The sequence below is a fragment of the Callospermophilus lateralis genome, chromosome 10 (assembly GCF_048772815.1).
Source record: "Callospermophilus lateralis isolate mCalLat2 chromosome 10, mCalLat2.hap1, whole genome shotgun sequence".
Classification (NCBI taxonomy): Eukaryota; Metazoa; Chordata; class Mammalia; order Rodentia; family Sciuridae; genus Callospermophilus; species Callospermophilus lateralis.
The window spans coordinates 91,456,969-91,473,804 of record NC_135314.1 but is presented as its reverse complement, the minus strand read 5'-3'; the positions used below and the strand labels follow the sequence as shown (position 1 = coordinate 91,473,804).

Here is a 16,836-nt window from a genome sequence, read left to right as displayed (position 1 = left end):
CCCCACACTTTATTCAAAGTTAAGCTTCTGTCCTCCCTCCATTGACTGGAGTTTGGGAAGAAGTCTGCACCAGAGAATGGGATACCGTGGGCCTTTTCCCTTTCCAGTCCTCCTCTTTAATGTCTTTGATCTTCCTTCCCTACTTGCCTTCTTCTTTTGTTCTTCCTGGGCTCCCTGGCTCCTACAAATGCAGCTTCGTCTCCTGCAGCAAGCAAGCTATAATTTCCCTCACTTTTGCATCCAAGACATCTTCTCAGACTCTTTTTAGAAAAATATTCTTACTCTGGCAGAAGCTCCTTTGGGTGGATGTTCTTTTCAAAGGACTGCAGGTCAGCATCCCTCCCCAGACTTCCATATCCATCCCTCCAGAAATATTCAACATTGTTCCTCCACTGGGCAAATGCAGTTACTGTCCCAGTGTGAGGTCCTGCATGGCTGTCCTATCATGACCCACGTCCCTCAGTACTTGTCAGTACCTTTTTACCTTTTTGTCACTGTGCTCAGGGAACTGCTAGGCATACATATCGGGCTGTCCATGTCAACTTCTTGGAGCAATTCATACTGGAGTGGAAGTGAAACTAAGCATCCTTCTCCCCTCCTCTGTGCAGAGAAGAGGACTTATTCACAGCTTCAACTTATTCACAGCTTCCCTGGAAGCAGTCCCCCTCAAAATACCTTCTTGCGTAAATCTTTTATTCCCTTAGGGTTAGAATTGGGTTAGTGTCACCAAACAGTCCTTTGATCATCTTCTTTGAAAATTTTACGTGGGTGACTCATTAGCTTACCTAATATTTGTTTTGTTCTTGGCTTTGTCCAAGACAGAAAAATTTCATATTAATATGTTGAAAGAAGATACTTTTGTCATTCCTGATTTGATCTGATCTGTTTGCAATGTTTTCAATGAATATAATGCATGTGATAAATTTTGAGTTGATACTTTCATTACTTAAAAATAGATAAACAATGATTTCACAAGTTGGTAAGTGCTGGGACAGAAAGGAAACATGGCAATGTCATAGTGACTGAGGTCTGATATTAGGTGAATGGGGAAGAGAAAGCATCTGTAAAGAGCTGGCATTTCAGTGGGATTATAACAGGAAACTAATTTTGTAAGGAACAGGGAAAAGAACATTATAGTCAAGGAGAGGGGCACATGTGAAGTGATTTGGAATACATTTGCATGTCTAAGAAACAGAAAGACAGCAGAGCCTGAGAACAGCAAGGAAGGCACAAAGTGTTAGACTCATTGGAAGAGAAGATCATGTGGGCCATGGTTAAGTATTTTTATTTCACTGGAAGAAACGAAGAGATGAGAAGGTTTTAAGCAGAACGGTGACTTAATCATTATAAACAAAAGTTATCACAGGCAGACCTTGATACAAGGTCACTCAAGTTACAGTGTTCCCAAGAGAACCAGGGCAAGAATTGTTGGTGGCTCACAAAAGGCAGAAAAGATGGACAAAATTTCTCATGTTAAATGTAAGTGAGGGAAGAAAAGGGTATTCCACCAGGCAAGGCGCTGTAATAGCCAATACTTTGTCTATGGTATTAGTTAATCTGCCTCCAAACTTTTGGCCACCTACTGATCCTATCTTTTGATCACAAACTCCTGTATTCAAAGTTCTTTAGAGAGAGAGAGGGACTTCTACTGTTTGTCTGGCCAAGAGGAGGGCAGGAGCATTTAAAGGGATTCCACAACCACTCCTATGATCACACCCCAAATAGATATCTTGTGGGTTCTCTGCACTCACTTCTATTACTAGAATACGTTATTTCCAGCCGTCTTTGTGTTTGAATTCTCCTTTTATGGTAGTGCAGAGTGCAAAAATAAAATACCAAAAGAACAACCACAAAATACTAGAGTGACACACTTTGTTAGCATAGGTCAAAAGAAAAATTACATAGTTACGGAATAAAGCAAGGGACACAGAAAAAGACACAGCAAACACTTGATAGGAGTACTCAGCAAAGAAGTTAAAGGGGACAATCATAAATGTTTATTACTCAGGTATGAAAACATTAATTCTTACCTATTTCAGATTTCTGCTGAAGTTCTTACAGTGCATTATACTCACTTTCTACCAACAATATTAGCTTGTCCATTCAACCTGTATCACTCCTGAACTTCATTTCACTTCTTTACAAAAACATCCTGGTGAAAGGCCCTGCTAGTTGTTGTGGGGTTTTGAGAACAATTCTAAACAAGTGCAACTTCTTGAAAACATTTGGATGGCAAACAAAAAACTCACATAGAAATTATAATGTTTTACTACCTCTAATTGAATGTAATCTGTACCAACTCTTTTTAGGGAGCCCCTAAGCTAAACATAAACAATATACAAATGAAAACAAATGGATTCAAATAGATATGGATCATATGAAGAGTTTGAGACTAGTAATTAGAATGATTAGTGCATTAAACTCTCCTTGCTCTCCAAGGTTAAGTGTGGTACATCTCTGTTTCAGCATATTCCTTAAGTGCAATAATCCTATGAAGCATTAATCAAATTAACTTTCCAACAGAAGTGTTAAAGTTTATCTTTGGCACCTGAAAGGCCATTTCCTGATATTTGGAGTAGGGTTAAAGTGTATTTTAAAATAGCACTTAATCTCTTTATTATCCTTTTTAAATTTGTTTTTCAAATCACATTTATTCATTGTCTATGATTATACAATTTTATTTGCAAATATGAGTATCTTATTCATAAGAATCCACTATAATATTTTCCAGTTTTAGATACCTCTATCTTTGAATTTAAACAACAAATTGACCAAAAGAAAATATAAATGTCCATCATTTGATGAATGGATAAAGAATATGCAGTATACATACACAATGGAATACTACTCAGCAACAAAAAATGGATGAATTCTTATTTGTGACAAGGGTGGAACTAGAAATCATTTTATAAGTGAAATAAGCAAGTCACACAGAAATACAAATATCCTATGATCTCACTCATGTGTAATCTGGAAAAGTGGATGCCATAGGAGTTAAGGGTAGAATATTGATTACTAAAGGCTGGACAGAGTGGAGAGAGGGATGGGGGAAGGTTGATCAATAGATATCAAATAACAGTTAGATAAAAGAAATATGTTCTTGTGTTCTGTTGCATGGAAGAGTGGCTGTAGATAGTGATAATGCACTAGAAAAAAAGACTTTGAATGCTTTACTGAAAATTAGGAATAAACATTGAGGAGATACGTTTTCCCTTATTTGAATATTTCACAATGCATATTTATATTGAAACATCACATTGTCCCCCACAAATATGTAAAAAAAAATGCCTCAGTATCCTTACCATTGTTTAGAAATAAGAAAAATGGAAAATCATAGACTCGTGGAAAGTTGTAGAAGACTTTATTAGGCAGTGGTTCTGGGGAAACAGAATTGAATATTTCATTTGAGCCAAAGTTTCTATCTTGTTAGAGATGACTCTTGCTGGTAGAAGATAAGGGCAGAGGAAAGCCAACAGGCTCACCATCTTTTCCCTACGAACATATGAAATATATAGCTAATTGCTCTTAATGAATTGTTGCTATTATTCTCTATTAACATGTTTCCTTTCTTTTACCTTGAGATTGCTGAACAAAGATAATATTTATTCCTTGTGCTTCTTATGAAAAAATATATGCAGTTATTGAATGAATTTTGTCTTTTAGTCATTCACTTCTTTCTTAACAATAATGTTAATGCTCCAAAAAATGGATGGCAAAAACCACTTTTAACTGTGAGGTTTTCTTTTTCTCCAATAAGTAACTTAAATCACTTCAGGTCTTCAAAAGCAGAATTTAAAATTATACAAAGAATAATATGGGTAACTAATTGAGATAATCAAAGATTTTGGAATCTTAGTTGGGTGTGGTGGTGCACACCTGTAATCCCAGCAAGTGGGGAGGTTGAGAGAAGAGGATTGAGAGTTCAAATTCAGCCTCAGCAAAAGTGAGACACTAAGCAACTCATGAGACCCTGTCTCTAAATAAAACAAAAAATAGGGCTGCAGATGTGGCTTACTGGTTGAGTACTCCTGAATTTAATCCACAGTACCCCCCCAAAAAAGAAATAAAAAGACTGTGTATGCTGACAATTTAGCCAATAATTTATAGTGGTAAAATTTTTCTTATGGGATAAAAATAGATACATAATAATTAAATTTAATTTGCATATATAATATATCCCTTTTATAATAAAAATTTAACTGAGTGGGGTAGTATCACATTAAATGTTTTATTAATTAAAATATCAATCACTCTAAATAAAAAGTATTAATTACTTTGAAAATAGAACACTTAAATAAGAGTTCATTGTACTTGATATATTCTATATTAAAATCTGTGATTAAATAAATGGTTGGGTTGTAGAAAGGGTAGAACAACAACTTTGAGACTGAATTTTATGGTTAGTTACATATTAGTTTAAAAATCATTTTATTTTTATTTTTTATTTTTTTGGTACCAGGGATAGAACCCAGGGGCCTTTTACCACTGAGTCACATCCACAGGCATTTTATTTCTTATTTTTTATTTTGAGACAGGGTCTCACTAAATTGCCGAGGCTTGCTAAATTGCTGAGTCTGGCTTTGAACTTGTGATCTTCACGCCTCAGCCTTCAGAGTGGTTGAGGGTACAGGTGTGTGCCACCATTCCTGACATTTTAACATTTTTTTGGTAATCTTTCTAAGAAAAAAAATCCTTAACTTTTCTTAGTGAATTTACTGTATTCAACACAGACAGATTTTTTGTTTCATTTTATTTTCTCCCTTACATTAGATGTCTTACATGCTTCAGGATCAACATTTTGGATATCAAGTATGATTACATTGGATGGTAACTGTAACTACATAAATGTATAAGGAGAAGAGACTTGGTTCATTCTTCAGAGGGCATGCTTTAGATGGGGGATTACATTTTTGGGGGAAGTATCAGGGATTGAACTCAGTGGCACTCAGCCACTGAGCCACATCCCCAGTCCTGTTTTGTACTTTATTTAGAGACAGGATCTCACTGAGTTGCTTAGTACCTCGCTTTTCCTGAGGCTGGCTTTGAACTTTTATGTCTCCTGCCTCAGACTCCCGAACTGCTGGGATTACAGATGTGCACCACAGATGTTCACCACTGCTGGGTTTAGATGGAGGATTACTTTTTGATTCAAGTTAGATCTCTGGAGATATATTTGTTGACTTCTACAATGTATCAAATCAAATCATGGGCACTGACTTCAGGAATAAGGATAAATTTGCTATGGTCTTTCTCATGGGATGTTCAAAATTTATTGAACAAACTGGATAAGCCTCCACCCAACTGAAAGAAGTGTGATTGGGTCCATTAATGTGGTTTGAACTACTGCTTTGTAGCGTAGGATAAATCTTGATATTACAATAAATGAGAAAATAGAACATGGTGTGTCAGATAAGTAGATATTGAAAAGAGTTGTCAACTGCAAATCTGACTGTATAGGTCGTATGAACTGAGTAACGGACAGTACAGATGAGAAGCAGAATATGGTGTAAAATAATGAAAGATGTTCTGCTGGTTTCCCCACATCAACTACAATTTTTGTAAGATTTTTTAAAATGGTCATAAATGGACTCTTCATTTTACAACTTCTTTTATACATTTTTTTCCAGTTCTGTCAGTTCTTTTTTTTTGCCAAAAAGTACTATCCACTGACTTACAAGGTCTGTGAGTCAAGAATTAAAAAACATGAATAGAATTTCAAAATCACATGCATAAAAAAACGACACATTTTCTAGACAGCTGTCTATGGAATATGTAATTTGTTCTTTGCAAAGTCCATATTTAAACTTAAGCTTGACACTTTGTCCTTAGTTCACGCTGCAGTGCTTCTCACTTGCCTACATAATACTATGTGTCAAAGGTTGTATTCATCTACAGTTACCACTGCTGTCACTTGGTTCATATATTTAATGATGACTCACATATGTTTCTCCCTGTGTGATGATAAACACAGGCTTACCTGTACATGCATTGGCATAGTGCGGCCATAAATGGGTTAGAAATTTTTGCCATTATATCCAAAATGTGGATCTCAAAGAGGACTCAATAGTTCAACAGCTAAAATAATTGCTATGACAAGGGCTAATACTGGCAAATTTCACAGAACATTTCATAAAAACACACACTTCTGAATTGTCCATTTCTACCCGTAGTGCCACAGGCAATGTTGACAAGGGCAATGGCTTGCATTTCATCAATCCTACCAGATTGCTATTCTTAGTGGCCATTTCATTGATAAGACAAAACTCTAATACATTTATCTCAGTAGAGTATTGTAATTAATTGGAGAAGTTAAGTGTATTTTTCTAAAAGTCAATAGAGATTTGAGCACAAACAAAGTCAAAGTGTCACAGGACAAGAATTGATAGAAGCGAAGCAGATATCTAAGTGTCTCCCTGCATATTTTGATGATTTTTCCCGTAGTTAACAGCAACATAAAAGTTCTGATCATATATTTTAAGTGATAAAGATAATATATTTCATGGTTTGTAAAAAGGTGAAAGCAAGAAAGTAAAATTTCAACCCATTTTCCCATACCATATACTGTATTCATTCCCTACAGAAAATAATTTATTATAGTTTATTGAATATTTCTCCAAGAAATGTCTGTGTATATTTACCATGGTATGCTCAGTCCTTTCTCTATACAAATAGGATATTTTCCATATTTTTCTGAAATTTATCTTTTTCTCTTTGCTGTGATTTGTAATATTTAATGTCAAAATACATAAGTCCACCTAATTCATTTTAATAAACACAAAAGATAGAATTGGTTTCCTGCTATGGGCTAACTTTGATAACTATTTTAGGTTGCATTTAGCTTTTATCATATCCGTTTTCATTGACTTACTAGATGCCTTGTGATCAATGACAGTTGTTGATTTTGGAACCTGAGGATAGCTTAGTTCTCTTTGAGAAGTATTAGATCAAGACGTGAGCACTAGGGTTGCCACCAACACTGATATGACTTTGGATGTTAGGAGCTAATAATTCATGTCTCAGTAATTGTTAAGATATGTTTTTTAAACAGCACCTCAACCCCTGACTTAGAAAGTACTCAATAATCCAGTGAAACAATATATGTTGTGGTGTTTTTAAAAAGATGAAAATATTTTTCTTAAACATGAAACTATATTAAACACTCTTACTGTTGGTAGAGTCATATGCTATTAGCTCAAACCTGTTCAATGTCATATGCCTCAATCATAAAAAAAAGTTAAGATAATTTCATTTTATTAGGTTTACTTGATCTGATCTTTATAGAAAGTGGAAATTTGGGTAATAGGCAAGATAGAGTACACACATTTGTCTCTTCTTACTCCTTTAGTTACTTTTATTACACCTGGCCCTGTGGGTCCCAGCAAGTCACTCTTCTTTTAAGAAAAATTTACTTATTTATTACATAATGCATATTGTGGATTGGAAATAATAAGACATATTAGACATGAAACCTAATTTTGTTGCTATGGCAATTTGAAGAACATAGGGTGTAGAAAATCGAAGTAAGAAGAAGTCATATACAATACCTAACAATATTCCTGTCATGTTCATGAACAATCAAATATCAATTCCTGGGAACAACATAGATGAACACACTAATTGGAATTTAGTAAAGGCAGTGAGTAATACAATTACAGTAAAAAACAAAGCAAAACAAAAAAAATTGCAGCAAGATACTTTGTTTTGCTATAAAACTATAAAAATTGTGTGTGTGTGTGTGTGTGTGTGTGTGTGTGTAGTGTGTGTACATGCATACCTATGAGTGCTTGCACATACTTGTGTCCTGAAAACTGATAACTTAATATAGTATTTGGAGTACGGCATATTTCAAAATAAAGTTCAATTCCTCAGTAACAGCTCTTATTTTATAAATATTTGCATTTTATGGACTTTTGCTCCTGGGAATAAACAATAAAATGACTGCAGATATTTTATCTACTCATTCAATGCCTCAGGCAGCCCCTAGGAGAACAGGAAAGGGAACAGGTGTGTCCATACAGCTTTTATTGTGTGCTCAAAGCTTGCCTTTGCCTCTGTTCTTTGCACTGTTCTTGCCATTTGTGAATCAAAATTGGGATGGTAATTTTTTCAAACCATGGATTTATATATTATTACCATGTTTCACCTTGGTTTAAGTGTGTAAAGCTAATTAAATTTTTTAATGAAATATGAAATCACCATACAACTATATAAAAAAAGAATGAAGATTTTTGTATATTAATGCAAAAAGATCTCCCAGGTATTATTGAGTTTAAAACAGCAAAATTTTGCAAAGCAGTGAATATTGAATGCTATTTTTGTATATCAAAAGGAAAGGAATAAGAATGCATATACATATATAAACATTGTTCAAGTCAATAAAAGTGATTTCCTCCTTTTTACATAGAGAACAAGGAAACAATACACAAAAAATTAAAAAGTAAGCTATAACTTTGGGGATGAAAGATAGGAACAGGGAGCTAAATATGAGTGAGATAGAGACATGATTTTTTTTTGTTGTACCTTGATATTTGTTATTTGTATTTTCTTTTCTTCTTTATATCTTCCCCCAGTACCAAGGAACTGAACCATATCCACATTCCCAGCTGATTGTTTGTTTGTCTTTATTTTAAGACAGTCTTGCTAAGTTGCTTAGGGCCTTGCTAAGTTGCTGTGCCTTTCTTTGAACTTGTGATCTTCCTGCCTCAGTCTCCCTACTTTCTGGGATTTTAGGCATGTACCACCATGTCCTGCTAGACTTTTCAATTTCATGAATGAATTTCATATTCAAAAGACATCATTACATGAAGGAACATTTTTAAATCCACAGTGCAAGCAACACATACATTGGAAACAATACACCCTGTAAACATGGGAGGCCTGATAGTTTTGTAGTATATTTGCTACTGTTGCCTATAACTTAGAAACTTAGAACACATCATGGAGACTCTCAGTATTTCTGACTTCAGTGTTTCAAATGAGAAGGAGCAGGTTATTTTGTGTTGTATGATTCTGAGCTTTTTCTCCCCTCCTCCTCTTCCTCCTCTTCTTCCTCCTCCTCTTCCTCCTCTTCCTCCTCCTCCTCTTCCTCCTCCTCCTCTTCCTCCTCCTCCTCTTCCTCCTCCTCCTCCTTCTTCCTTGATATGAGGAGTCTCTTTTCTCCTTGATTTTTTTTAAATTTTTTTAAATTCTAATTAGACATACATGACAGTACTATGCATTTTGACAGATGATAGATAAATGGAGCATAACTTATCAGTCTTCTGGTTATACATGATGTAGAGTTATACCAGTCATGTAATCATATATATACATAGGGTAATAATGTCCTAATCATTCTACTATCCTTCCTACCCCCATCCCCTTCCCCTCCCTTTGCTCCGCTCTGTCTAATCCAAAGAATCCCTATTCTTACCTAGCCACTACCCCACATTGTGAATTAGCATCTGCATATCAGAGAAAACATTAGGCCTTTGGTTCTTTGTGGCTTATTTCAGTTAGTATAATATTCTCCAGCTCTATCCATTTAACTGGCAAATGCCATAATTTCTTCTTTAAGGCTAAGGAATATTACATTGTGTATATATCCCACATTTTCTTTATCCATTCATCTGTTGGTACTGTAGCTTAGCTATTGTGAATTGAGCAGCTATAAACATTGGTGTGGCTGTGTTACTATAGTATGCTGATTTTAAGTCCTGTGAGCATAAACTGAGGAGTGGGATAACTGGGTCAAAAGATGGTTTCTATTCCAAGTTATCTAAGAAATCTCCATACTGCTTTCCAAAGTGTTTGCACCAATTTGCAGTCCCACCAATTTGCATCCTCACCAACATTTATGGTTGCTTGTATTCTTGATAATTGCTATTCTGACTGGAGTGAGATGAAATCTCAGTGTAGTTTTGATTTGCAATTTTCTAATTTCTAGAGATGTTGAACATTTTTTTTCTCATCACTACAATGCCCAGGTTGGTCACACAGTCATGCCATGTTCTGGCATCAAACTCCTGAGGATCTGGATTTTGAGCTATTTTTAATTGATCTAAGATTATGCATAATTTAGAATAACTGGATTAGTTCTATAGGCCATTGGATGCATGAAAACATATGTTCTAATGTATTTTTCATCCAAAATATGCAATTTCTTTGGAGAAGTACACATAATAGTGTTTTTCTAGTTGTAGTTTTTAAAGGTACAAGCATTTTATAAAACAGTCTCTCTTTAAAAATGCTTGAGTACATAACAGGGTTTCTTAAAGTGATTTAGCTTTTCAACAAAATTGTAGCCCAGAAAATATGCACTGATAAAAGTAATAGAATGTACAGAGTACTAAGTGCTAGGTAATGTACTAGAAACTTTACATTTATAGTTTTCACAAAAATACTATAATAAGGTGCTTTTATCCCCATTCATATTCAGGAAAATAAGGCTTAGAGATTTTTAGAATCTGGAATAGACAATCTAAGTATAAAACTTGAGTGTTAATAGAATGTATCAAGCATGGTAAGAAGGATGAATATTAAGATCTCTATATGGATCACAGCAGCTATATCTGTCTGGAAGCACTAAGGATCTAGGTAATTTCTTTGAGTGGTTTTACTTACAGACCGGATCAGAGAGAAGGTATATATTATGGGAACTTCTCCTGTCAGCCTCTTCTCCCACAGGCATGCTTCCACCACAGACATCCAGGGAAGCAGGCACATTGAGATACTCATCCTGTGATGCTCCTATAGACTGGCATAAAGAGACACACAGACCACACCCAGAAGCGGGAGAGAGAGAAAACTCAAAAATAAACCCCAAGGCATCTGGTGTGGTGACTCTAATCCAATGAGATGATCAGGGAGAGAGAAATTTTACAAAATACTATAGGGAGAATGAGACACGGAGCATTAAAGACATTCATAAATGAAAAGGAAAAATTTATAAAAGAGTGACACATAACTATATGCAACAGATTGGGGGTGGGGGTCATCGTACCTTTCATCAGAAAGGGACAAGAAACAGAGCAGGGCACACAAACAGCTGCTAGATATAATTGGGTAGAGAGGCTCATACATTCAGAGACATTTACACACAAAACAAAGTGAGTTGCTTGTACTTCTGCAAAGGAAGAGTGAAATCTATGCTTAACTGGACAGAAAACTCACAGGAGCTCACACATAAGAGAATACATACACAGTGGCAGATAGACATCCCCACACACAAAGAGAGACATAGATGCTCATAGCTCGAAGACGAGAAGAGTAAGATGCTAGTTCTTGCTATAATAATAGTGTTTCCTGGCTTCAGCACTAGGCAGGGAGCTGGAATTCCATGTTTCCCAGGCCACAGAGGATGCCACTACCTTGGATCATGGTGCTGCATTCTTACTGTAGTGTTCTACTTTTTTTTTTTTTTTTTTTTAATTTCATCATGTTCTGGGGTGCAAATTTCTCTCACTCTGACATTTATTCCTCTTGGACATTTTTGACAATTTTCACATCTTCTTCAGATTTCTTAATTTTACTAAAATTAAATTCTGAATTTCTTCTGGTTGGGTTCATTGGTTTACCTAAAAAATTATTTTGCCTTTTTTTTCAGCCTGTCTCATGAAAGTCTGATATATCATTATATAAGATAGTAAGGTGGATATTCTTGATAACAGGTGGAACTTGAAGAACCTAGAATAGTTTCAGTATTAAATACATTTTAGACTAGTATAATTTGAGATATTTTGAGGGAGAATGTATTTTTGGCTGGACTTCTAATCTGAAAGCAAAGAGAGAGTTATTTACATTTAAATGGTATATACATATGTTTAATATCATGTGTGTGTACATACAAATGGCTTTGCACGCATGATATATATGTGTGTATGTCTATCTAGTTATCATCTGTATAAAGAATTCACATAAAACAAAGTTTTATTGGGAGAAGGCCATGCTGTTCTTTCTAGGCATTATGTCAAGGAAAGGACAACATTGTGTTGAACTTGCAGTCACACAAACACTTCTGTTGTATGTCCTAGCTAAGCAAGTATAGAATGCGAACAATTTCATATACTCATGTGCAGCTTTTCATTTTGCTCTCCAGTAAGAATTAAAATTAGGAAAGGATCAGGATCCTAAACACAGGAGAAGAGTCTGGAACCCAAGTTCTTCTTAAAATATGGCTCATAGACCTCATTCATTGTTTAATTGCTGAATTCGAGGCTGTGCCCTGACCAGTCTCAGGGGGAAAGGAACTTAGGAATTGCCGTTTTTAATAATTTCCAAGATTTGGGGAGGGACATTTGTGTTGGAAAAGTACTGTCTGGACAGTGTTGGAAAAGCCCTGTCTGGAAGCACAGAATGTTATTGATTTTTGTACAGGGATTCATTTTGAAAAGCATGTTGAAATACAGAGGAAGGGTAGTTGAGAAATGCATTCTAGCTGTGAATTTTGTACTTTGAAATTGTCCTGAATATCTTTTCAGTTTTCTTTCTTCTGCTTTTGTGGAGGTCTGGAAGGTACTATAGATGGAACCCAGAGTCTCAAACATGCTAGGCCAGCACTACTGGCTGAGCTCACTACTGAGTTACATTTAGCCCTCTTTTTCTTCTTCTTCATCTTCTTTTTAAAATATCTTTGTTTATTTATTTTTATGTGGTGCCGAAGATCAAACCCAGTGGGTCACATGTGCAAGGCAGGCACTCTATCAATGAGCTACAGCCCTAACTTGTCAGCCCACTTCTTTAAAAAAAATACATATATATTCTTAATACTGAACCAATTTTCTTTCTGAGATTCTATTCTCTTATGAATTTTCTTACTGCCCTGCTGCTTGTCAAAGAAGGCCCAGGATTATTAAGCTGTCTATAGAAAAATTTCTACTTCATTTCAGCAAATAATGTGGAAGATCTTTCATTCTCAGTGAAAAATTACCTTAGGCTGAATCATAAAGTGAACCCAGGTATTATATGTGTAGATGCCTATGACACATATGCAAACATGCATCTGTAGGTAAATAGTATTCATAATTATAAATCAAACACTTCTATTATGTAGTATTGCATGAACAAATTCTAGCTAGTTATATGCAAAAAACATTAGATATTATTTCTTAATATGAGTCATAAAAGGTGAGTTTTACTATTAGACACTCATATTCAGAAGGAATGTGCATAGGGATGGTAACTTTGGAAACTGACAACTTTTCCTTCAAAAAGGGATTTATTCATCCAAATAATTCACCACAGGGTGCTCAACATTGTAAGTTCTCTTAGTGTATTTAAAATTAACAAACATTGATTCATATGCAAATTTCTGAAACACATCTCTTGCCTAAAGTCTATTGCATATTTTTATTGCTTTTAAATTTTAATACATCTGTGTCTTGTGGTCTATATTAAAATTAAAAATCTGCGATATTCAGGACATGACTGTTTTATCTAAATATGAAATTTGTCCCAAAATCAAATGTGATTTTCATATTTTTAAAATATGTTTTCATTTTTGAAATATAGGAGACTAAATGAAAAAGCATTTATATTGGTAGAGATATTTTTCTTCAAAGGCAATCTTAGCTGCCTGTAGCTAAATATTCGTATTAAATATGTTATCTTTGATAAATATTATTATTCTGGTCTCTCTTATAAAAAGTAGCTTGATTTGAGACATTTTAATAGCTTAAAGGGAAGAATGGAAATGTAAGGCAAGAGAAATCAATAAAGCATGGGGCTTCTTATCCCATATTGATTCTTGTAATCCAGCAACCATTAAATACTTGAGAGATAAGCCTCTTTTAAGATGGCACGTTTATATTTTGAAGATCAAATACCTTAATTTTGCTCATGGGTTTCCCAAGCACAATTCATACACAGGACAGAAGGTAAGCTTTTAGTGGCCGTGTTTCCTACTGGCGTGTTTTTAAGCTGAACAAAGCAAAGGTGCATTGTGGGTGGGACTATCCTCAGGTGGCTGTTTCTTGCAGGGCTGATGAACATAAATACCTTTTGTACATTATCTCACATTATGAAAATCTGACTAATTAACATCAAAGTTAATTAGTGTTAGGATTGCTAAAATATTTTAATATTCAAATAATTTGTAAGCATGATTTCTTCCAAAATATTATTTTTTTCTGCAAAATTATTTTGCATCTTAACAGGGTAAAATATTAGAAATCTTAGTTTATCCCAAACCTCTCAACTCTCTCTCTAATAAGTATTGTCCCAATGAAAATAATGTATTCCTATGACTTCTTGCTTTTACATTTTCTGGTTTTTAATATTATACTCAGGTATGATATTTTGTGAAAAAAAGAATTCTAAATTTATAACAACTAAATATTAAATAGTAAACTGACCAGCCAAGTTCTTACTAAATGCAGTTGGAAACTTCACTGTTTTGAAGACACCATGAAATATTTATTTTATCTCCTGCAATTGTTTTAATGTTAACAAATCTGTTTTTTAGTTTCCCCTTGCCATATTATAATAATAATTCCAAGTATTTGTGTTTTTAATATATATACCAAATTCTGTTCAAATATTTGCACAAACATCAATGCCTTTTATCTTATAAACAAATTGGAAGAAGTTATTTCTAGTCCAACTTTACTGATGGATAAATTGAGAGCCAGGGTTAGGTAACTTGTCAAAAGTCTAACAGCCAAGTAGACTGGCATAGCCAGGATGCAAAAATCAAGAATTCTGATTCCAAAACCTATGTTATTAACAGGCAGATAAAGAAGCAGGACTATGTTTTAATTGTTTGTGTGTGTGTGTGTGTGTGTGTGTGTATTTGTGCAGATAAATCATTCTAGAACGATACAGAGCTAAATGTACATTCCAACTCCCCCATTTTATTATATTGGAGATATCAGACAAATTTGTCATCTTTCTAAGCACTTGATTCTTTCTATTTGGAATAACCATAAAAGTTTGATGAGATTATCCAATTTGTGTAGTTAGCATTGAATCAGGTTTTTGTAACATATTCATTAATTTCTCTTCCCTAGTCATAAGATGGAGATGTTACCACCTACCTCCTGAGAAAGCCAACACTTTGCTTGACTATTCATGTTGTACTAAGATGCTTCTAAACAGTTTTGTATATTGTCTAATGTATTTCTTCTGATTTAGTAGGAAGGTATCATTATTAATATCTTGATTTTTTAAAAAATGGAGACATAGAAAAATTAAGATCACAGAGGAGGATTTGAAACCAGAAGATATTAGAATTTATAGTTTTAATCTCTATGCTATATTTCTTGGCTTAGCCTGATGATTAAAAGTATATGGAAATTTATCATGTGGTAGATCTATAAAATTAATTCATTACTCATTTACATAGGTTTTTTCTGCAAGATTGCCATTGTCAAAAAAATGGAATTGCCAGGTACAGCAGCACATACCTGTAATCCCAGAGGCTAGGGAGGCTGAGGCAGAAGGATTGAGAGTTCAAAGCCAGCCTCAGCATTGGCAGGGCACTAAACTACTCAGTGAAATTCTGTCTCTAAATAAAATGCAGAATAAGTCTGGGGATTTGGCTCAATGATTGAGTGTCCCTGAGTTGAATCCCCAGTACAACACTCCCCCCCAAAAATGGAACCATGTGTGCGTAATAGGAAAAATGTTCCTGAGTGAAAAAGTACCTTAATAGAATCTCTTTTGAAGTCATCAGTAGAAAGTATTGTTGATGTTAATTAACTACTGCTGCATGACTTATAGGATGCTTTGTGCTCAGGAGAATTCATGAAGCTTGCATACTATTTCCTTCCATGAATACTTTATAGAAGATAAATTTTAATACTTTTCAAGGTGAATTTTTTTTGCCAGTACATTTTAGTGGTAGATAATTTGAAAAGAATACTGAGGTATTCAACTCAAACTAAATACTTCTGTGAACAATGGAGGACTGAATCAAATATACAAACTCAGTAGGAAGTTTATCTACTTATATAATAAATATTTGTGTGTATTAAAGAATTCACAATTTAGTGATAGATACATTACTGTCATTGTATTCTATAGATCAGGCAGATATTAGATTTTCAAGATCTTGCATCCTTATGAGAATTTTGTTATGTGGGAATAATCCTACTTTACATTAAAAAAAAACTATGAAAAATATGGTAAGAAAACCACCAAAGCTAGTAGCTAGAAGGTGTCTGAATGTGGATAATGTGATTCTAAATTTCTTTTTTTGAACACATATTATCCTGATAGATGTATGAGTGAATGTGATTGTTTGTGTGTTATAGTTTTTGTTTGAAACAATGGACAGAAGAGAGATAAAGGATAAAACAAAAATTTAACTGAACTTTTTTATGTCAATAGGATTAAATAATATAGTTATGTCTTTAGGAGGGACAGCACTATCCTTTGATACTCTGTGAAATTAAAAATCATGTCCAAGTTTACACAAGCAGTATGTCAAAGACCCCAATATCCACAACTATGTATATCTGAGTATAAACCCATGACAACTCAGGCAAAATATTAAGTAGAATTAATATGTATTTTAGGAAACATATTCTAGAGCCTTAGACTTAGGTTTGGGCATTTCTTTGGGAATAAATTTATGTTTATATTAAAAACATACATTTTCTAGTTAAAAAGAACATCAGTCTTTGTCAGTATGACTGGGTGCTGGGAACCACCTGCTATGCCCAATATTAACTCTTTACTTCATTCTTTTTTTTTTTTTTTTTTTTTTTTTTGTACCAGGGATTGAATTTGGGATGTCTCAACCACTGAGCCACAGTGGTTGTATTTTATTTAAAGACAGAGTCTCACTGAATTTAGTTGCTTAGGGTCTCACTAAGTTGCTGAGGCTGTTTTTGAATCCATAATCCTCCTGTCTCCACT

General features: G+C 34.4%; 1 protein-coding gene across 6 annotated transcripts in view; it reads left to right on the top strand.

Moving 5' to 3' along the window:
- Positions 1-16,836, top strand: part of Nlgn1 (neuroligin 1) — a 654,452-nt gene that overhangs the window by 169,735 nt on the left and 467,881 nt on the right. The window lies entirely within an intron of this gene.